We start from the raw sequence: 23,550 nt of genomic DNA, 5'->3' as shown, positions 1-23,550 counted from the left end.
CAGCCAAAAATTGAGCTGCGTCGACATTTGAGGGTAAACATGCCCTCAGCAATACCTGCCAGTCTTTGTTATTGGGCTCTAAAGTGTTCCCTAGGTCTCTGATGTATTTCTGGCTGGCAACTAAGTCTTTCCTAGGGTCAGGGAACTCAGACACTATGGTTCTTAATTCCATTCGGGAAAATGGGCTGTACATGGCAATGTTCCTAACAGGTGTGATTCCTGTCGTGTCAGTTTTCCCATTTGGCACTGCTATTACCCTAACAGGATTAAGTTTACTAACATCACTCTGTGTAGGTTCTACAGCCTGTGGTGAAATGGTTTCAGCATAGTGTATGGTGCCGTACTTACCTGTAGATACGACCTCACCTATCCCTCCGCTAGGGGCTTTTGTTACTAATCTCGTGGGTGGAGCCGTGCCTACTGTTGTCTCTGCTATGGTGGCTGCTAGAGAGAGCGCCGATATTGTTGCCGATTCGTCTTCTTGATCACACTCCTGGGGAAAGTTCAAAACAGGGTACAACTTGCACGGGTTAATACTTGCATTAGTTAACTTATTAACATTTACACAGTTGCTAAGTGTTTGTTTGTTACACCCTAGTGCGTCATTCTCCGCAACCAATTTCTCTCCTGATATGTATGGTGGCGGCGGGGCTGTCGCTATCAATTTCTTGATAGGATTAGATCCCGCCGCCAGAGCCAATCCTCTCTGTATTTCACCCTCCTGTTGCCATAACTGCAAATAATCATAATGTTGGATTCGTCTCTTTGTTGATTTAATGAGACATATCCTCCTCCTTAAATTTTGCAACACTTCTGGGCTAAAGCTACCTACTCTTGGGAATTTCTCCCCGTCATGCACTGTCATTCTCTCCCATTCATCACATAAAACCTCTGTATGTGAGCCATATTTTTCACACATTACGTACCTTGCCGACCCGACTGGTCGGTTTACTGAATCAACCCGAACCGAGGTTGATCGCCCCCTTCCTGAACAATTGGCCCCCATAACTTGCAGGCGTTGCTTTCACCACCTCTGACCTTATTTCAGGGTCTTCAGCGAACCCTTACAAAAACCAAAATGTTCACGATAGGCTGACGGTGGCGGTTTACCGAGTACCCCACTCACTCGCCCACGCCGACCAATACGACCCACACACTGCCTTAGTGCTGGCGTACTCGACCCAGGGCCCCTATGAACCTCTATTTACTGGAACATGCGAGGGATATCCGCAGAACACTTACTCTTTCCAGTAACTATTGGTTGTTGGACAATTCCTGAGTGACCAGCGAACTTCCCTTCAGAAAATAAAAAATTACACAAATCACATCAGAGTGTACAAATAGTTTTATGACCGGGATCGTACACAAATGGTACTGGTCAGATTTAACTAATGTACACAATTACGTGCGGTACAATCGTTCAGCACATAAGCAACTAATCTTATGTACTGAGCGACCAGTGGAATCGAAAATTTCGGCTGCGAATTCCTTCAGCCAGAGCTTTATTGGCCTATATGGGTTTTGCACCAACCCCCTGGGTTGTGCCCTTTTCTCTTTTATGGCAGACTTCTTAGTCTGCTGTACCTGGACCTCCCGGTCTGTAGTATGACCTCCTGGTCTACTATTCTCTACTGCTCAAATTTTATGTTTAACCAGAGATGCCTCCCTAGCCACCATGCACGTCACTTACATGTATGTACCTCTGCGAGAACTCGACTTCTTGTGGTTCAACCTGTAAAATTGTATAAACTTATATATACAAAACGCTCACTCACCACACGTACACTTTTGCTTCTATTTCTTATTTCTGCGCAGAAATTTCCTTTAGACCAGATGTGTTGTGAATTTGGAGAAGGATCTGTTAATCTAAATTTCGGACACTAAAAATAGATTTTTTTTTGCGCTATTTATCGCCTGATGCGCTACTTATCGCCTGTTGCGCTACTTATCGCCTGTTGCGCTACTTAAAAATCAACTGTCGTGCGACTTGAGTTACGTGGGCGTACCCAGACGCTCCGTTGCGTAATTTACGCTGCGTGCGTCGGCCTTGGCGTACGCGAGTCTCAGCCCTTTGTTAGAGACACGTGTACACAAAACCAATGTCCACCGCAACACAACTAACACTTTTATCAATGTAGATGATCCTCGATCGTCTACCGCGCAACACACCAATCTCTCCTTTTACCTTAGGTAGAGTTGCATGTGGGTTTTACACTTTAACTATGAAATAGCGACAAATCTCTCTTAGCACGTTTTATCAATTATAAAATGGCAAACAGGAGAGTGATATATGAAAATACACGAATGAAAAAGAAATGCAGATATGTGCGTGTGTACGCAAGACAGAAATAAACAGTTTTAAAAGACACTAGCGTGTTGTTCTTACCTCCGGTTCCGGATTCCTTCAGCACCCTTTACTAAGCGAAGCAGACGCTTATCCAAACAGCACTACGAGGAATATGACCTCCCGCCCTTTGCTGCTGGATAATGTCTGCTGAAATTACCTAGCAGAGATATGTGAAGGACAGGACGAGCCGCCAATTGATAAAGCTAAATATTTATCTTATATAAAACCCTTTATGAGGTCTAAGAACACTGTACGCTATTTACGTATGGAGTACCGTAAGGGTACGCTCGTTGCGTAACGATCGCTTAGCCGTGGTCGAGACGCTCAAGCGTCACGTTCGCTCACGGCCGAGAGATCACAGGCAGGCACGCTATTGGCTGCCGGCTAACGCAATGATTCGCTATAGCGTAGCGGACGCTCGGGACCACGAGGAGATCACCAGCGGCGCTGACGCTCACAATGTTAAACCTTTGAATCTAAACCATAAACAATGTAATATGCTGTAAAACCTTAGTGTAGAGATAGGGTGTAGATGCAACACAGTGTAACCTTATTAACTTAAAAGCTGTTTGAGCGTCACCGACGCTCTGTGAATACTTAACACTATAAGAAATACACAGATACCGTGCTTAGGGTCCAACGCCTAATATATATATTATGAATGTTATACTTGCAAAAGAATTAATACAATACAAGTCATACACTACAATATAACATAGACTACCTAACCAGATAACTACACAGGAAATACAATACAATATTATTACGTTTAAGAGTACGAGAGAAAGAGAAGAAGAGAGAGAGAGAGAGATATGGCCCATAACATCAAGAAAGACAATATGATTGCGGAGAAAACTTACGCACAAAGGAAACTATCGCATGCGCCTCTGGACATCCAGCTCCCGATTTTCAGCAATGATAACCGTTGAAGAGTGAGCTGGATGTGATCGGCTTGTCTATTTATGCCCCACACACAATACAATTCAATGGTCCCTACAATCTCATTGTTCATTGGACACAGGAATTCCTCCTCGCATTATAACAAAAGGTCATAGGTTGATTCATACAGGTGGGCTGTGACTATTTCCAACAGCTCAGGTGGGAGGGAAACTGGGTTTCCCGCCGCATGGATAAGTAAGTGCAAATACAGTAAATGTTCATAAACTTCTTATGTCCATAACTATTCGCACGAGCGATTAATCCGCTTCAAACCAACACCGGAATATTGCTAATTAAATACTCTTCCGATGGGTACTAAACACCACTGTATTACTCCTGTCTGACCCTTCGTATCAAACAAAGGGGGATTTCTCTGTTCATGAACATTCTATATTAACCAAACTTTCAGAATCTATCAAAGGGACCATGATCTACAAAATACATTATATAGTGGAAATATGTAACGAAAGAGTCGCACGCTACGAACACATGAACTCTACCGTAAATGCACATACCGCGTGCCCGCGGATGCCCGCAACAGCGAGTATGCGCACGCGCGGGAGAGCGCACACATGCGCAGCGCAGACCTGTGTGAGGTGCAAATATGGCAGTGTGCATAGAGATATTTTTCTGACTTTGACACTGGGAAGAGTGGATATCAGCCATGGATAGACAAAGCTTACAGCTTTAAAAGACAATGGCACATGGACTATTGTGGACAGGCCGAGTGACTGTAAAACAGTAAAAAAGAAGTGGGTCTTCTGCATGAACCTCAACACCGACGGAAGTCATGCTTGCTACAAAGCACGACAAGGGTTATACTAAAAAATCTGGCATTGACTATGGGGAAATATTATCCCCTATTGCAAGATACAATATGTCATATATGGTCATTGCTATAGTTACCATGTCTGATTTACTGCAATAGCAGCTAGACTTTGAATTTTTAATGGTGAGCTACTGGAGGAAATTTTCATGGAGCCACTGGACTGGAGCATTTCAATGTTGAAGCATTCCCAGACAAAAAAAAGTATGTCTTTTAAAGAAATACTTGTATGGGCTAAAACAAAGTGGCTGCACTGGTACATCAAGGTAGACAGTGTATTGCTAGAGATTAACTTTGTTTGTTCAAAAGCTGATTGTTGTTTGTGTTACAAGTGGAGGGAGAAAAGCTTATTCATCATAGTGCTGTTTGTAGATGATTCATTGCTTGCAGGTGAGGAAAGCCAGGTAGCCGATGTCAAGTTGTTGCTGAGTGACAAGTTCAGACTTAAAGACCTTGGGCTGGCACACTGACTGAGTCTAAGGATTGTACAAAATGTGCGTGCTGGGACTGTTACTATAGGCCATGGGTCTTCAACCTGCGGCCCTCCAGCTGCTTTGGAACTACACATACCAGCTTGCCCTGCCTCCGTTTAGCATACCTTAGTAGCAAAACGGTGGCAGGGCATGCTGGGATATGTAGTTTCACAGCAGCTGGAGGGCCACAGGTTGAAGACCCATGCTATAGACCATCAACTGAAGATTGAGGCAATACACATCAAATTTGAAAGGACAGATGCTAAACCTGTGTGAAAATTTAAAAAGCTTTGTGTCCCACATCAGAGGCAAATATAGAGGACACGAGAGTAGTTCCTTATCAAAGTCCCATTGGAACGTGTGTGTGTGTGTGTGTGTGTGTGTGTGTGTGTGTGTGTGTGTGTGTGTGTGTGTGTGTGTGTGTTGGCACATGTCCAGTCATCACCCATGCTGTAAGCCGTGTAAGCTAATACCGCATTCAGATCGCAAATGCCGGATCCCACCCGGTAAAAGAAACGTGTCCTTACCGGGTGGGATACGGCATTTGCGCTCCTTTGCTGGCAATATACCGGGTCGGTTGCCATAGCAGCGGGGGGGGGCGCAGCAGCAGCAGGGGTGGAGGCGGCGCTGGGAGATGAGCTCATCTCCTGCGCCGCCTCTCCCTATGCTGTGAATGGGAACCGTGTCGCATCGACAAGCTCCTTTAAGCTAAAGTTCATGAATACTGGAAGTTTGGAACTACAAGCATTCTGTGACGCCAACTGGGGATCAGGCAGGTATCCTACACAGCATACATATTTGCTTTGGTAAGTGCAGCTGTCAGTCTACCATTGCTTTATCCTAAGGTGGAATACATGGCACTCACAGAAGCAGCCAAGGAGGTGTTGTGGCTAAAGGAGACTTTGGGCGGTATCCAATTAGGTGCGATTAAACATCGGGAGCGAGAAACTGGAGTTTTTCATTATTTTTCCTGATGTTTCACCAATATTTTTTCTCATACGTCCTAGAGGATGCAGGGGACACTTCAAGAACCATGGGGTATAGACTAGAGATGAGCGGGTTCGGTTTCTCTGAATCCGAACCCGCACGAACTTCATGTTTTTTTCACGGGTCCGAGCAGACTCGGATCCTCCCGCCTTGCTCGGTTAACCCGAGCGCGCCCGAACGTCATCATGACGCTGTCGGATTCTCGCGAGACTCGGATTCTATATAAGGAGCCGCGCGTCGCCGCCATTTTCACACGTGCATTGAGATTGATAGGGAGAGGACGTGGCTGGCGTCCTCTCCATTTAGATTAGGGTTGAGAGAGAGAGAGAGAGATTGACCTGAGGCTGTGATACTGTAGAAGAGAGTGCAGAGTTTAGTGACTGACGACCACAGTGACCACCAGACAGTGCAGTTGTTTGTTTTATTTAATATATCCGTTCTCTGCCTGAAAAAAACGATACACACAGTGACTCAGTCACATACCATATCTGTGTGCACTGCTCAGCCCAGTGTGCTGCATCAATGTATATATATATCTGACTGTGCTCAGCTCACACAGCTTATAATTGTGGGGGAGACTGGGGAGCACTGCAGTGCCAGTTATAGGTTATAGCATATCTGTGTCGGCACTCGGCAGCCCGTCCATAATTGTATATACCACCTAACCGTGGGTTTTTTTTTCTTTCTTTATACATACATACTAGTTACGAGTATACTATCTCTTTATCAACCAGTCTATATTAGCAGCAGACACAGTACAGTGCGGTAGTTCACGGCTGTGGCTACCTCTGTGTCGGCACTCGGCAGCCCGTCCATAATTGTATATACCACCTAACCGTGGTTTTTTTTTTCTTTCTTTATACATACATACTAGTTACGAGTATACTATCTCTTTATCAACCAGTCTATATATTAGCAGCAGACACAGTACAGTGCGGTAGTTCACGGCTGTGGCTACCTCTGTGTCGGCACTCGGCAGCCCGTCCATAATTGTATATACCACCTAACCGTGGTTTTTTTTTCTTTCTTTATACATACATACTAGTTACGAGTATACTATCTCTTTATCAACCAGTCTATATATTAGCAGCAGACACAGTACAGTGCGGTAGTTCACGGCTGTGGCTACCTCTGTGTCGGCACTCGGCAGCCCGTCCATAATTGTATATACCACCTAACCGTGGTTTTTTTTTCTTTCTTTATACATACATACTAGTTACGAGTATACTATCTCTTTATCAACCAGTCTATATTAGCAGCAGACACAGTACAGTGCGGTAGTTCACGGCTGTGGCTACCTCTGTGTCGGCACTCGGCAGCCCGTCCATAATTGTATATACCACCTAACCGTGGTTTTTTTTTCTTTCTTTATACATACATACTAGTTACGAGTATACTATCTCTTTATCAACCAGTCTATATATTAGCAGCAGACACAGTACAGTGCGGTAGTTCACGGCTGTGGCTACCTCTGTGTCGGCACTCGGCAGCCCGTCCGTAATTGTATATACCACCTAACCGTGGTTTTTTTTTCTTTCTTTATACATACATACTAGTTACGAGTATACTATCTCTTTATCAACCAGTCTATATATTAGCAGCAGACACAGTACAGTGCGGTAGTTCACGGCTGTGGCTACCTCTGTGTCGGCACTCGGCAGCCCGTCCATAATTGTATATACCACCTAACCGTGGTTTTTTTTTCTTTCTTTATACATACATACTAGTTACGAGTATACTATCTCTTTATCAACCAGTCTATATATTAGCAGCAGACACAGTACAGTGCGGTAGTTCACGGCTGTGGCTACCTCTGTGTCGGCACTCGGCAGCCCGTCCATAATTGTATATACCACCTAACCGTGGTTTTTTTTTCTTTCTTTATACATACATACTAGTTACGAGTATACTATCTCTTTATCAACCAGTCTATATATTAGCAGCAGACACAGTACAGTGCGGTAGTTCACGGCTGTGGCTACCTCTGTGTCGGCACTCGGCAGCCCGTCCATAATTGTATATACCACCTAACCGTGGTTTTTTTTTCTTTCTTTATACATACATACTAGTTACGAGTATACTATCTCTTTATCAACCAGTCTATATATTAGCAGCAGACACAGTACAGTGCGGTAGTTCACGGCTGTGGCTACCTCTGTGTCGGCACTCGGCAGCCCGTCCATAATTGTATATACCACCTAACCGTGGTTTTTTTTTTCTTTCTTTATAGTCATACTAGTTACGAGTATACTATCTCTTTATCAACCAGTCTATATTAGCAGCAGACACAGTACAGTGCGGTAGTTCACGGCTGTGGCTACCTCTGTGTCGGCACTCGGCAGCCCGTCCATAATTGTATATACCACCTAACCGTGGTTTTTTTTTCTTTCTTTATACATACATACTAGTTACGAGTATACTATCTCTTTATCAACCAGTCTATATTAGCAGCAGACACAGTACAGTGCGGTAGTTCATGGCTGTGGCTACCTCTGTGTCGGCACTCGGCAGCCCGTCCATAATTGTATATACCACCTAACCGTGGTTTTTTTTTCTTTCTTTATACATACATACTAGTTACGAGTATACTATCTCTTTATCAACCAGTCTATATATTAGCAGCAGACACAGTACAGTGCGGTAGTTCACGGCTGTGGCTACCTCTGTGTCGGCACTCGGCAGCCCGTCCATAATTGTATATACCACCTAACCGTGGTTTTTTTTTCTTTCTTTATACATACATACTAGTTACGAGTATACTATCTCTTTATCAACCAGTCTATATATTAGCAGCAGACACAGTACAGTGCGGTAGTTCACGGCTGTGGCTACCTCTGTGTCGGCACTCGGCAGCCCGTCCATAATTGTATACTAGTATCCAATCCATCCATCTCCATTGTTTACCTGAGGTGCCTTTTAGTTGTGCCTATTAAAATATGGAGAACAAAAATGTTGAGGTTCCAAAATTAGGGAAAGATCAAGATCCACTTCCACCTCGTGCTGAAGCTGCTGCCACTAGTCATGGCCGAGACGATGAAATGCCAGCAACGTCGTCTGCCAAGGCCGATGCCCAATGTCATAGTACAGAGCATGTCAAATCCAAAACACCAAATATCAGTAAAAAAAGGACTCCAAAACCTAAAATAAAATTGTCGGAGGAGAAGCGTAAACTTGCCAATATGTCATTTACCACACGGAGTGGCAAGGAACGGCTGAGGCCCTGGCCTATGTTCATGGCTAGTGGTTCAGCTTCACATGAGGATGGAAGCACTCAGCCTCTCGCTAGAAAAATGAAAAGACTAAAGCTGGCAAAAGCAGTAGCACCGCAAAGAACTGTGCGTTCTTCGAAATCCCAAATCCACAAGGAGAGTCCGACTCCAATTGTGTCGGTTGCGATGCCTGACCTTCCCAACACTGGACGTGAAGAGCATGCGCCTTCCACCATTTGCACGCCCCCTGCAAGTGATGGAAGGAGCACCCGCAGTCCAGTTCCTGATAGTCAGATTGAAGATGTCAGTGTTGAAGTACACCAGGATGAGGAGGATATGGGTGTTGCTGGCGCTGGGGAGGAAATTGACCAGGAGGATTCTGATGGTGAGGTGGTTTGTTTAAGTCAGGCACCCGGGGAGACACCTGTTGTCCGTGGTAGGAATATGGCCGTTGACATGCCTGGTGAAAATACCAAAAAAATCAGCTCTTCGGTGTGGAAGTATTTCACCAGAAATGCGGACAACAGGTGTCAAGCCGTGTGTTCCCTTTGTCAAGCTGTAATAAGTAGGGGTAAGGACGTTAACCACCTCGGAACATCCTCCCTTATACGTCACCTGCAGCGCATTCATAATAAGTCAGTGACAAGTTCAAAAACTTGGGCCGACAGCGGAAGCAGTCCACTGACCAGTAAATCCCTTCCTCTTGTAACCAAGCTCACGCAAACCACCCCACCAACTCCCTCAGTGTCAATTTCCTCCTTCCCCAGGAATGCCAATAGTCCTGCAGGCCATGTCACTGGCAATTCTGACGATTCCTCTCCTGCCTGGGATTCCTCCGATGCATCCTTGCGTGTAACGCCTACTGCTGCTGGCGCTGCTGTTGTTGCTGCTGGGAGTCGATGGTCATCCCAGAGGGGAAGTCGTAAGACCACTTTTACTACTTCCACCAAGCAATTGACTGTCCAACAGTCCTTTGCGAGGAAGATGAAATATCACAGCAGTCATCCTACTGCAAAGCGGATAACTGAGGCCTTGACATCCTGGGTGGTGAGAAACGTGGTTCCGGTATCCATCATTACTGCAGAGCCAACTAGAGACTTGTTGGAGGTACTGTGTCCCCGGTACCAAATACCATCTAGGTTCCATTTCTCTAGGCAGGCGATACCGAAAATGTACACAGACCTCAGAAAAAGAGTCACCAGTGTCCTAAAAAATGCAGCTGTACCCAATGTCCACTTACCACGGACATGTGGACAAGTGGAGCAGGGCAGGGTCAGGACTATATGACTGTGACAGCCCACTGGGTAGATGTATGGACTCCCGCCGCAAGAACAGCAGCGGCGGCACCAGTAGCAGCATCTCGCAAACGCCAACTCTTTCCTAGGCAGGCTACGCTTTGTATCACCGGTTTCCAGAATACGCACACAGCTGAAAACCTCTTACGGCAACTGAGGAAGATCATCGCGGAATGGCTTACCCCAATTGGACTCTCCTGTGGATTTGTGGCATCGGACAACGCCAGCAATATTGTGTGTGCATTAAATCTGGGCCAATTCCAGCACGTCCCATGTTTTGCACATACCTTGAATTTGGTGGTGCAGAATTTTTTAAAAAACGACAGGGGCGTGCAAGAGATGCTGTCGGTGGCCAGAAGAATTGCAGGACACTTTCGGCGTACAGGCACCACGTACAGAAAACTGGAGCACCACCAAAAACTACTGAACCTGCCCTGCCATCATCTGAAGCAAGAAGTGGTAACGAGGTGGAATTCAACCCTGTATATGCTTCAGAGGTTGGAGGAGCAGCAAAAGGCCATTCAAGCCTATACAATTGAGCACGATATAGGAGGTGGGATGCACCTGTCTCAAGCGCAGTGGAGAATGATTTCAACGTTGTGCAAGGTTCTGATGCCCTTTGAACTTGCCACACGTGAAGTCAGTTCAGACACTGCCAGCCTGAGTCAGGTCATTCCCCTCATCAGGCTTTTGCAGAAGAAGCTGGAGACATTGAAGGAGGAGCTAACACGGAGCGATTCCGCTAGGCATGTGGGACTTGTGGATGGAGCCCTTAATTCGCTTAGCAAGGATTCACGGGTGGTCAATCTGTTGAAATCAGAGCACTACATTTTGGCCACCGTGCTCGATCCTAGATTTAAAGCCTACCTTGGATCTCTCTTTACGGCAGACACAAGTCTGCTGGGGTTCAAACACCTGCTGGTGAGTAAATTGTCAAGTCAAGCGGAACGCGACCTGTCAACAACATCTCCTCCTTCACACTCTCCCGCAACTGGGGGTGCGAGGAAAAGGCTCAGAATTCCGAGCCCACCCGCTGGCGGTGATGCAGGGCAGTCTGGAGCGACTGCTGATGCTGACATCTGGTCCGGACTGAAGGACCTGACAACGATTACGGACATGTCGTCTACTGTCACTGCATATGATTCTCTCCCCATTGAAAGAATGGTGGAGGATTATATGAGTGACCGCATCCAAGTAGGCACGTCACACAGTCCGTACTTATACTGGCAGGAAAAAGAGGCAATTTGGAGGCCCTTGCACAAACTGGCTTTATTCTACCTAAGTTGCCCTCCCACAAGTGTGTACTCCGAAAGAGTGTTTAGTGCCGCCGCTCACCTTGTCAGCAATCGGCGTACGAGGTTACATCCAGAAAATGTGGAGAAGATGATGTTCATTAAAATGAATTATAATCAATTCCTCCGTGGAGACATTGACCAGCAGCAATTGCCTCCACAAAGTACACAGGGAGCTGAGATGGTGGATTCCAGTGGGGACGAATTGATAATCTGTGAGGAGGGGGATGTACACGGTGATATATCGGAGGATGATGATGAGGTGGACATCTTGCCTCTGTAGAGCCAGTTTGTGCAAGGAGAGATTAATTGCTTCTTTTTTGGTGGGGGTCCAAACCAACCCGTCATATCAGTCACAGTCGTGTGGCAGACCCTGTCACTGAAATGATGGGTTGGTTAAAGTGTGCATGTCCTGTTTATACAACATAAGGGTGGGTGGGAGGGCCCAAGGACAATTCCATCTTGCACCTCTTTTTTCTTTTCTTTTTCTTTGCGTCATGTGCTGTTTGGGGAGGGTTTTTTGGAAGGGACATCCTGCGTGACACTGCAGTGCCACTCCTAGATGGGCCCGGTGTTTGTGTCGGCCACTAGGGTCGCTTATCTTACTCACACAGCTACCTCATTGCGCCTCTTTTTTTCTTTGCGTCATGTGCTGTTTGGGGAGGGTTTTTTGGAAGGGACATCCTGCGTGACACTGCAGTGACACTCCTAGATGGGCCCGGTGTTTGTGTCGGCCACTAGGGTCGCTTATCTTACTCACACAGCTACCTCATTGCGCCTCTTTTTTTCTTTGCGTCATGTGCTGTTTGGGGAGGGTTTTTTGGAAGGGACATCCTGCGTGACACTGCAGTGCCACTCCTAGATGGGCCCGGTGTTTGTGTCGGCCACTAGGGTCGCTAATCTTACTCACACAGCTACCTCATTGCGCCTCTTTTTTTCTTTGCGTCATGTGCTGTTTGGGGAGGGTTTTTTGGAAGGGCCATCCTGCGTGACACTGCAGTGACACTCCTAGATGGGCCCGGTGTTTGTGTCGGCCACTAGGGTCGCTTATCTTACTCACACAGCGACCTCGGTGCAAATTTTAGGACTAAAAATACTATTGTGAGGTGTGAGGTATTCAGAATAGACTGAAAATGAGTGGAAATTATGGTTTTTGAGGTTAATAATACTTTGGGATCAAAATGACCGCCAAATTCTATGATTTAAGCTGTTTTTTAGGTTTTTTGGAAAAAAACACCCGAATCCAAAACACACCCGAATCCGACAAAAAAAATTCGGTGAGGTTTTGCCAAAACGCGGTCGAACCCAAAACACGGCCGCGGAACCGAACCCAAAACCAAAACACAAAACCCGAAAAATTTCCGGCGCTCATCTCTAGTATAGACGGGATCCGCAGGAGACATGGGCACTTTAAGACTTTCAGATGGTGTGACCTGGCTCCTCCCTCTATGCCCCTCCTCCAGACTCCAGTTTAGATCTGTGCCCAGGCAGACTGGATGCACACTGAGGAGCTCTACTGAGTTTCTCGGAAAAGACTTATGTTAGGTTTGCTATTTTCAGGGAGAACTGCTGGCAACAGTCTCCCTGCTTCGTGGGACTTAGGGGAGAGAAGTCAGACCTACTTCTGATGAGTTTAAAGGCTCTGCTTCTTGGCTACAGGACACCATTAGCTCCTGAGGGTTTGGAACACTAGGTACGCCTAGGGGTTCACTCCCCGAGCCCGCCGTCACCCCCCTTGCAGAGCCAGAAGACAGGTGAGTAGAAGAAGATCAGAAGACTTCAGTGACGGCTTTTGAGGTACCGCACAGCGGCCGCGCTGCGCGCCATGCTCCCACACACAGCGGCACTGTAGGGTGCAGGGGGGGGGGGGGCTTCCTGGGCAGCATATAAATCCTCAAATAAAGACTGGCAAACACTAATATGAGTGCCTAGGCACTATATCCAACCCCTGCCAGTATAAATATATTAAAGAAATAGCGGGGCTGAAGCGCGCCATTGAGGGGGCGGGGCTTAGTCCTCACAGCTCACATCAGCGCCATTTTCTCCCCACAGAGACGCTGGTCCTTCAAAAACACTACCGTACATAACAGGGTGAAAAACGAAGGGGGGGGGGCACAGTTGATTGGTGCAAGATAAGTTAATAATAAAGCACAATATATAAGGGATTGAGCGCTGAGTGGTGAGCTGGTAAACTCCTTCTGTGTTCCCTGACAGAATTTATTGGGGTCCTTCCCTTATAGCCAGTGTAATGTCGGTGGGTGTTTCCTACACGTGTGTCGGCATGTCTGAGGCTGAGTACTCTGCCACAAACGGCTGTGGGAGTGACCCTGTCGGCACCGCCGACTCCTGATGGTACATGGTACATAAAAAGTGTCAACATGTTGGTAGATGTTTTTCCCAAGAGAAAACTGTATGGGGACACAGAAGTGTGTGGGTGATCCTGTCGGCACCACCAATATCTGACAAAAAAAAAAAAAAAAGAAGAAAGGGCTATACCTATATGTATATATGTATAGTAAGGTTGCATAAAGCTGTGACCCAGACTCAGACGTAGTAATATTTATGGAGGTTATCATATTCACAGAATATATTTCCCTCAGACCCCTTGGGGTCGCAAAAATGGTTATTTTGCCCAGTTACAAAAATAAGATTTTACTTACCGATAAATCTATTTCTCGTAGTCCGTAGTGGATGCTGGGACTCCGTAAGGACCATGGGGAATAGCGGCTCCGCAGGAGACAGGGCACAAAATAAAAGCTTAAGGATCAGGTGGTGTGCACTGGCTCCTCCCCCTATGACCCTCCTCCAAGCCTCAGTTAGATTTTTGTGCCCGGCCGAGAAGGGTGCAATCTAGGTGGCTCTCCTGAGCTGCTTAGAATAAAAGTTTAGTTTAGGTTTTTTTATTTTCAGTGAGTCCTGCTGGCAACAGGCTCACTGCATCGTGGGACTAAGGGGAGAAGAAACGGACTCACCTGAGTGCAGAGTGGATCGGGTTTCTTAGGCTACTGGACATTAGCTCCAGAGGGACGATCACAGGTTCAGCCTGGATGGGTCACCGGAGCCGCGCCGCCGTCCCCCTTACAGAGCCAGAAGAGACGAAGAGGTCCGGTGAAATCGGCGGCAGAAGACATCCTGTCTTCAGTCTAAGGTAGCGCACAGCACCGCAGCTGTGCGCCATTGCTCTCAGCACACTTCACACTCCGGTCACTGAGGGTGCAGGGCGCTGGGGGGGAGCGCCCTGAGACGCAATATAACAGTATATACCTTAGGTGGCAAAAAGAATACATCACATATAGCTCCTGGGCTATATGGATGTATTTTAATCCCCTGCCATTTTTACACAAAAAAGCGGGAGATAAGGACGTCGTGAAGGGGCGGAGCCTATCTCCTCAGCACACAAGCGCCATTTTCCCTCACAGCTCCGCTGGAAGGACGGCTCCCTGACTCTCCCCTGCAGTCCTGCTTCAGAATCAGGGTAAAAAAGAGAAGGGGGGGCATTTTTGGCAGCAAATAACGATAATAACAGCAGCTATAAGGGAATAACACTTATATAAGGTTATCCCTGTATATATATATAGCGCTGGGTGTGTGCTGGCAGACTCTCCCTCTGTCTCTCCAAAGGGCTAAGTGGGGTCCTGTCCTCTATCAGAGCATTCCCGGTGTGTGTGCTGTGTGTCGGTACGCGGGTGTCGACATGTATGAGGAGGAAAATGATGTGGAGGCGGAGCAGTTGCCTGTGTTGGTGATGTCACCCCCTAGGGAGTCGACACCTGACTGGATGATTGTATTTAAACAATTAAGTGATAATGTCAGCAATTTGCAAAAAACTGTTGACGACAGCCGGCAAATCAATTAGTGCCTGTCCAGGCGTCTCAGACACCGTCAGGGGCGTTAAAACGCCCGTTACCTCAGTGGGTCGACACAGACCCTGACACAGATACTGAGTCTAGTGTCGACGGTGACGAGACAAACGTAATGTCCAGTAGGGCCACACGTTACATGATCACGGCAATGAAAGAGGCATTGAACCTTTCTGACACTACAAGTACCACAAAGAAGGGTATTATGTGGGGTGAGAAAAAACTACCAATAGTTTTTCCTGAGTCAGAGGAAATAAATGAGGTGTGTGAAAAAGCGTGGGTTTCCCCCGATAAAAAACAGCTAATTTCTAAAAAATTATTAGCATTATATCCCTTCCCGCCAGAGGTTAGGGCGCGTTGGGAAACACCCCCTAGGGTAGATAAGGCGCTCACACGTTTATCTAAACAAGTAGCGTTACCGTCTCCTGATACGGCCACCCTCAAAGAACCAGCTGATAGAAGGCTGGAAAATATCCTAAAAAGTATATACACACATACCGGTGTTATACTGCGACCAGCAATCGCCTCAGCCTGGATGTGCAGTGCTGGAGTCGCATGGTCGGATTCCCTGACTGAGAATATTGATACCCTGGATAGGGACAATATTTTGTTAACTATAGAACATTTAAAGGATGCATTACTATATATGCGTGATGCACAGAGGGATATTTGCACCCTGGCATCAAGAGTAAGTGCTATGTCCATCTCTGCCAGAAGAGCGTTATGGACGCGACAGTGGTCAGGGGATGCGGATTCCAAACGGCACATGGAAGTATTGCCGTATAAAGGGGAGGAGTTATTTGGGGCTGGTCTATCGGACCTGGTGGCCACGGCAACGGCTGGAAAATCCACCTTTTTACCCCAGGTCACTCCACATCAGCAGAAAAAGACACCGTCTTTTCAAACTCAGTCCTTTCGTTCCCATAAGTACAAGCGAGCAAAAGGCCACTCTTTTCTGCCCCGGGGCAGAGGAAGAGGAAAAAGACTGCACCATGCAGCCGCTTCCCAGGAGCAGAAGCCCTCCCCTGCTTCTGCCAAGTCTTCAGCATGACGCTGGGGCTTTACAAGCAGACTCAGATATGGTGGGGGCCCGTCTCAAGAATTTCAACGCGCAGTGGGCTCACTCGCAAGTGGATCCCTGGATTCTACAGGTAGTATCGCAGGGGTACAAACTGGAATTCGAGGCGTTTCCCCCTCGCCGGTTCCTGAAGTCTGCTTTACCAAAGTCTCCCTCCGACAGGGTGGCAGTTTTGGAAGCCATTCACAAGCTGTATTCCCAGCAGGTGATAATCAAGGTACCCCTCCTGCAACAAGGAAAGGGGTATTATTCCACGCTGTTTGTGGTACCGAAGCCGGACGGCTCGGTGAGACCAATTTTAAATCTGAAATCCTTGAACACTTACATAAAAAGGTTCAAATTCAAGATGGAGTCACTCAGAGCGGTGATAGCGAACCTGGAAGAAGGGGACTATATGGTGTCTCTGGACATCAAAGATGCTTATCTCCACGTCCCAATATACCCTTCTCACCAAGGGTACCTCAGGTTTGTAGTACAAAACTGTCATTATCAGTTTCAGACGCTGCCGTTTGGATTGTCCACGGCACCTCGGGTCTTTACCAAGGTAATGGCCGAAATGATGATTCTTCTACGAAGAAAAGGCATTTTAATTATCCCTTACTTGGACGATCTCCTGATAAGGGCAAGATCCAGGGAACAGTTAGAAGTCGGAGTGGCACTATCTCAGGTAGTGTTACGTCAGCACGGGTGGATTCTAAATATTCCAAAATCGCAGCTGATTCCAACGACACGTCTACTGTTCCTAGGAATGATTCTGGACACAGTCCAGAAGAAGGTGTTTCTCCCGGAGGAGAAGGCCAGGGAGTTATCCGAGCTAGTCAGGAACCTCCTAAAACCAGGCCAGGTCTCAGTGCATCAGTGCACGAGGGTCCTGGGAAAAATGGTGGCTTCTTACGAAGCGATTCCATTCGGAAGATTCCATGCAAGAACATTTCAGTGGGATCTACTGGACAAATGGTCCGGATCGCATCTGCAGATGCATCAGCGGATAACCCTGTCGCCAAGGACAAGGGTGTCTCTCCTGTGGTGGCTGCAGAGTGCTCATCTACTAGAGGGCCGCAGATTTGGCATTCAGGATTGGATCCTGGTAACCACGGATGCCAGCCTGAGAGGCTGGGGAGCAGTCACACAGGGAAGGAATTTCCAGGGCTTGTGGTCAAGCATGGAAACATCTCTTCATATAAACATTCTGGAACTAAGGGCCATTTACAATGCCCTAAGTCAAGCAAAACCTCTGCTTCAGGGTCAGGCGGTGTTGATCCAATCGGACAACATCACGTCAGTCGCCCACGTAAACAGACAGGGCGGCACGAGAAGCAGGAGGGCAATGGCAGAAGCTGCAAGGATTCTTCGCTGGGCGGAAAATCATGTGATAGCACTGTCAGCAGTGTTCATTCCGGGAGTGGACAACTGGGAAGCAGACTTCCTCAGCAGACACGACCTTCACCCGGGAGAGTGGGGACTTCACCCAGAAGTCTTCCACCTGATAGTAAACCGTTGGGAAAAACCAAAGGTGGACATGATGGCGTCACGTCTAAACAAAAAACTGGACAGATATTGCGCCAGGTCAAGGGACCCTCAGGCAATAGCAGTGGACGCTCTGGTAACGCCGTGGGTGTACCAGTCAGTGTATGTGTTCCCTCCTCTGCCTCTCATACCAAAAGTACTGAGAATCATAAGAAGGAGAGGAGTAAGAACTATACTCGTGGTCCCGGATTGGCCAAGAAGGACTTGGTACCCGGAACTTCAAGAGATGCTCACGGACGAACCGTGGCCTCTACCTCTAAGAAAGGACCTGCTACTGCAGGGGCCTTGTCTGTTCCAAGACTTACCACGGCTGCGTTTGACGGCATGGCGGTTGAACGCCGGATCCTGAGGGAAAAAGGCATTCCAGAAGAAGTCATTCCTACTCTGGTCAAAGCCAGGAAGGACGTAACCGCAAAACATTATCACCGCATTTGGCGTAAATATGTTGCGTGGTGTGAGGCCAAGAGGGCCCCTACAGAGGAATTTCAACTGGGTCGTTTCCTTCATTTCCTGCAAACAGGACTGTCTATGGGCCTAAAATTAGGGTCCATTAAGGTTCAAATTTCGGCCCTGTCGATTTTCTTCCAGAAAGAACTGGCTTCAGTACCTGAAGTTCAGACATTTGTAAAAGGGGTGCTGCACATACAGCCTCCTTTTGTGCCTCCAGTGGCACCTTGGGATCTCAATGTGGTGTTGAGTTTTCTAAAGTCACATTGGTTTGAACCACTTTCCACTGTGGACTTAAAATATCTCACATGGAAGGTGTCGATGCTGTTAGCCTTGGCTTCAGCCAGGCGTGTGTCAGAATTGGCGGCTTTATCATATAAAAGCCCTTACTTAATTTTTCATTCTGACAGGGCGGAATTGAGGACTCGTCCTCAATTTCTACCTAAGGTGGTTTCTGCATTTCACATGAACCAACCTATTGTGGTACCTGCGGCTACCAGGGACTTAGAGGACTCTAAGTTGCTTGACGTTGTCAGGGCCTTGAAAATATATGTTTCCAGGACGGCTGGAGTCAGAAAATCTGACTCGCTGTTTATCCTGTATGCACCCAACAAGCTGGGTGCTCCTGCTTCTAAGCAGACGATTGCTCATTGGATTTGTAGTACAATTCAGCTTGCACATTCTGTGGCAGGATTGCCACAGCCAAAATCAGTAAAAGCCCATTCCACAAGGAAAGTGGGCTCATCTTGGGCGGCTGCCCGAGGGGTCTCGGCTTTACAACTTTGCCGAGCAGCTACTTGGTCAGGGGCAAACACGTTTGCTAAATTCTACAAATTTGATACCCTGGCTGAGGAGGACCTGGAGTTCTCTCATTCGGTGCTGCAGAGTCATCCGCACTCTCCCGCCCGTTTGGGAGCTTTGGTATAATCCCCATGGTCCTTACGGAGTCCCAGCATCCACTAGGACGTCAGAGAAAATAAGATTTTACTTACCGATAAATCTATTTCTCGTAGTCCGTAGTGGATGCTGGGCGCCCATCCCTAGTGCGGATTGTCTGCAATACTTGTATATAGTTATTGTTACAAAAATTCGGGTTATTATTGTTGTGAGCCATCTTTTCAGAGGCTCCCTTGCGTTTATCATACTGTTAACTGGGTTCAGATCACAAGTTGTACGGTGTGATTGGTGTGGCTGGTATGAGTCTTACCCGGGATTCAATATCCTTCCTTATTATGTACGCTCGTCCGGGCACAGTATCCTAACTGAGGCTTGGAGGAGGGTCATAGGGGGAGGAGCCAGTGCACACCACCTGATCCTTAAGCTTTTATTTTGTGCCCTGTCTCCTGCGGAGCCGCTATTCCCCATGGTCCTTACGGAGTCCCAGCATCCACTACGGACTACGAGAAATAGATTTATCGGTAAGTAAAATCTTATTTTTGCCCAGTTACTACTCCCGGATATCGACACGAATATTGTTCTTCTGTCGATCGTAATGTTTCCTGATTAGAGCCACAAAATAATATACAGCATTCAGTACATGTCTCATACACATTAAGAACGTATTAACGTCACTAGGGACCCTGCTGTCCCTGAAAAAAAAAAAAGTTATTTATATATATATATATATATATATATATATATAATGTGTGTATATGGATATATGTATGTGTGTATATGGGTTTGGAGATATATATATATATATATATATATATATATAAATTTATAGTGAATGCTTAGGTTAAGTTCCTCCTTCTCAGGTGCTGAGCGCTCTGTTGAAAAAAGTCGGGGTCAGCCCTGACAAGATGGTTTCAAATCTTCGAGAAATTTCCGAGTGTTTATTCTTTTCCCGCCGCAAAGAGGATAAAGTGGGTGTTACCCCCTGTTCTGCAGGGGGCCCTGTCACAAAGGATCGTATGCAGGAAGCTACGTTATATTCAAGTTATGTGTCCACGCGTATGTTAATTATACCTGCTATTGCATGTGCATGGGGGAGTAGTAGTAGTCAGAAATGGTCGGTTACCTTGTCATCCGATATAGATACCCTGGGGAGAGATGGGATACTCCTTAAGTTGGGTCATATCTGCCGTGCGACTACAAGGGTCATATCTGCCGCATACTGCCGTGCGACAACAAGGGATATAGAACTCTTGGGTTCGCGGGCCAATTCCATGGCGGTCTCGGCTAGGAGGGCGTTGTGAATTCACCAATGGAATGCTAGTGCTGACTCAGAGAAGAAATTGAGTTTTCTTTCCTATGAAGGTAAAGCCTGGTTTGGTGACGGCCTCGGTAGTTTGATCTCGGCAGATGACGCTGGTGAGTCTACCTTCTTGCCATATGTTCCCTCACAACGGATGATGACGCATCACTGTCGGATGCAGTCATTTCGGCATAATAAATACAGATCCCCCTTTTCTTTGCAGGTAGAGGAAGGAGGAAAGGAAAGAGGTCAGCAGCCTCTTCAAGATTACAGGAGCAGACATCATCCTCTGTTCTGTCACATCAACCGCATGACGCTGGGACTCTCTTGCGGGAGCCCAGTCCGGTGGGACCACGTCTAAAAACTCTTCGGTCAGTCCTGGAACGGACCTGGACCCGTGGGTTTTACGAATAGTGTCCCAAGGGTGCATACTGGAGTTTCCAGACGTTTCCCCTCACCAATTTTTCAAATTACCGATTCTCCTCCGGACAGGGAGGTAGTATGCGACACAATACAAAGGTTGTATCAGGATCAGGTCATTGATCTGGTTTTCCCCTGGCGCAAAAGTGAGAAGGTTTTTATTCAAGCCTCTTCGTGGTCCCGAAGCCAGACGGCTCAGTCAGGCCAATCCTGAAATCCCTCATTTTCTACTTAAAGAAATTCAAATCCAAGATGGAATCTCTCAGGGCAGTGATCTCCAATCTAGAAAAAGGAGTTTTTTTCATGGTCTCAGTAGATACAAAGAAGGTCTAATTACATTTTTCTCCGCATTAGGCTTGCCTAAAGTTTGCAATTCAGGGGTGTCATTGCCAATTTCAGACGTTGCCGTTGGTCTGTCCACGGCTCCAAAGATTTTCACCAGGGTGATAGTGGTAATGATGGTTCTCCGTCGCTAGTACGGAGTCACAATTATCCCGTACTGGGACGATCCCCTGATAACGGCGTGTTCAAGGAACCAGTTGGTGCAAAACATTGCACTCTCCCTGTCAGTTCTTCAACAACAGGGTTAGCTCCTGAACTTGCCAGAATCACTGTTGGTCCCAACGACGCGGTTGTCTGTTTCGGGAATAATAGTAGAAAAAGAGTTTTTGTTTTCTTCCAGTGGAAAAGGCTCTGGAGATCCAAAGTCTGGTAAAACAAATTCCGAGTCCAGCAAGAGTGTAATTTCATCAATACAGTCGGTTGCTGGAAAAGATGGTGGCAGCTTACGAGGCCACTCGATTTGGCAGTTTCCATGCCAGGGTGATCCAGGGGGACCTGTTGGACAAGTGGTACGGTTCCCACCTACACATACACCGGAGGATAATCCTGTCTTCCAAGACCGGAAGCTCACTCCTGTGGTGGCTGCGCAGTTCTCACCTCCTAGGGGGCGCAGGTTCGAGATCCACGACTGGATCCTGGTGACCACGGATGCAAGCCTCCGAGGCTGGGGGGCGGTCACTCAGGGGGAAAACTTCCAAGGAAGTTGGTCAAGTTAGGAAACTTGTCACCACATAACCGGTCTAGAATTAAGGGCCGTTTACAACGATTTTCTACAAACGAAAAGCAGAACAGCAATGGCAAAAGCCACAAGGATTTTCTGCTGGACGGAGAAACATACAAGCGCTTTGTCAGCGATGTTCGTTCCAGGAGTGGACGACTGAGAAGCAGATCTCCTCAGCAGACGGTCTCCATCCAGGAGTGGGGAGACCTCCTTCAAGTATTCTTCGAAGGGGTGACATGTCGTTGGGATTTCCTTGAGTAGGAATGATGGCATCTCGTCTCAACAAGAAGTTTCAGAGTTCCAGGTCAAGGGACCCTCAAACAGGAACACTGGTGACACCGTGGGTGTTTTCAGTCAGTATTCCCTACGTTTTCTCTCGTTCCAAAAGTTCTGGGTTCATACAAAGAAAATTCAGCCGAGCCTCATGGTCCCAGACTGGCCAAGGAGAGCTTGGTATCCAGAGCTCAGGAATTACTCATAGGAGATCCCTGGCCTTTTCCTTTGCGCGAGGACCTATTGCGACAGGGGCCATGCGTGTATTAGGACTTACCGCGGCTACGTTTGACGACATGGCGGTTGAACGCCAGATCCTAGTCCGTGAGGTTATTCCCACGGAAATAGTTCCCACACTTATTCGGACTAGAAAAGGGGTAATGTCTAAACATTACTACCGGTTTTGGAGAAAATAGGTTTCTTGGTGTGAATCCAAGAAGACTCCTACGGCAGAGTTTTCAACTATTAAAATCGGCCTTAAAATGCAGGTGAAACAAAATCTCCAGTTAGCTGTGGTGACCCCTCCAGTCAGTGCCCCACGCCCACCACAGCAGCGGCCGGGGACTGCAGGGAGGGCGCCCGGAAGCCGGCACTCAGTCACGTGACCCACATCTGCCCCCGCCAGGTGGTGGGTCATGTGACGGGGGGCCAGAAATGTTGGAGGAGCATGGGAGCAGCCAGGAGATCCGGGTCACAGATACTGCAAGGGGAGCCAGAGCAAGGGTGCAGCCAGGAGAGAAGGACTGCGGGAGTAGCCAGGGAAGACGGAGTACGAGAGCAGCCAGGGGAGCTGGAGCACGCGAGCAGCCAGGGAGCCGGAGCACGGGAGCAGCCAGAAAAAACGATGCCCGGTGCACCTATGTAACATGGTGCATATAACATGATTTAGAGACAGATTGAATGTGTGGAACAAAGGACAGTTCAGCGTCAAAGATTACACATAGGCAGCGAGCTTGTGGGGTAGGGTGGATAGTCGCATTGTCAACAGTTGTGGAGATATCAGGTTGGTAACTACTCTTGGCTGGTGGGAAAATAATTCTGTTTTAAAAATGTTGAGTTTGAGGTGGCTAGATGACATCCAAGATGAAATGGCCCCTTACACACACACACATTACCGATGGCTACATCTCTCCCCCTCACAATCCCTACAGTCGGCATGCCGATTAGCACTAGTCCCACTCGTGGGTGTCCGCTAGGGGATTGTTGCGCTCGCCTCCAAAAATATTGTTTTTTTTATGAATTGTACATTTTCTTATGTATGTATGTATGTACTAAGAAAGCAGGATTCAGACTAACTGTCCAGTTTCTACCCTCCTA

General features: G+C 47.3%; 1 protein-coding gene across 5 annotated transcripts in view; it reads left to right on the top strand.

The window, feature by feature from the left end:
- Positions 1 to 23,550, top strand: part of ST6GALNAC2 (ST6 N-acetylgalactosaminide alpha-2,6-sialyltransferase 2) — a 199,569-nt gene that overhangs the window by 167,076 nt on the left and 8,943 nt on the right. The window lies entirely within an intron of this gene.

Source organism: Pseudophryne corroboree, chromosome 3 (genome assembly GCF_028390025.1).
Source record: "Pseudophryne corroboree isolate aPseCor3 chromosome 3, aPseCor3.hap2, whole genome shotgun sequence".
NCBI classification, from domain to species: Eukaryota; Metazoa; Chordata; class Amphibia; order Anura; family Myobatrachidae; genus Pseudophryne; species Pseudophryne corroboree.
Note: the sequence above shows the minus strand (reverse complement) of the source record. Positions and strands in the feature narration are given on the sequence as shown.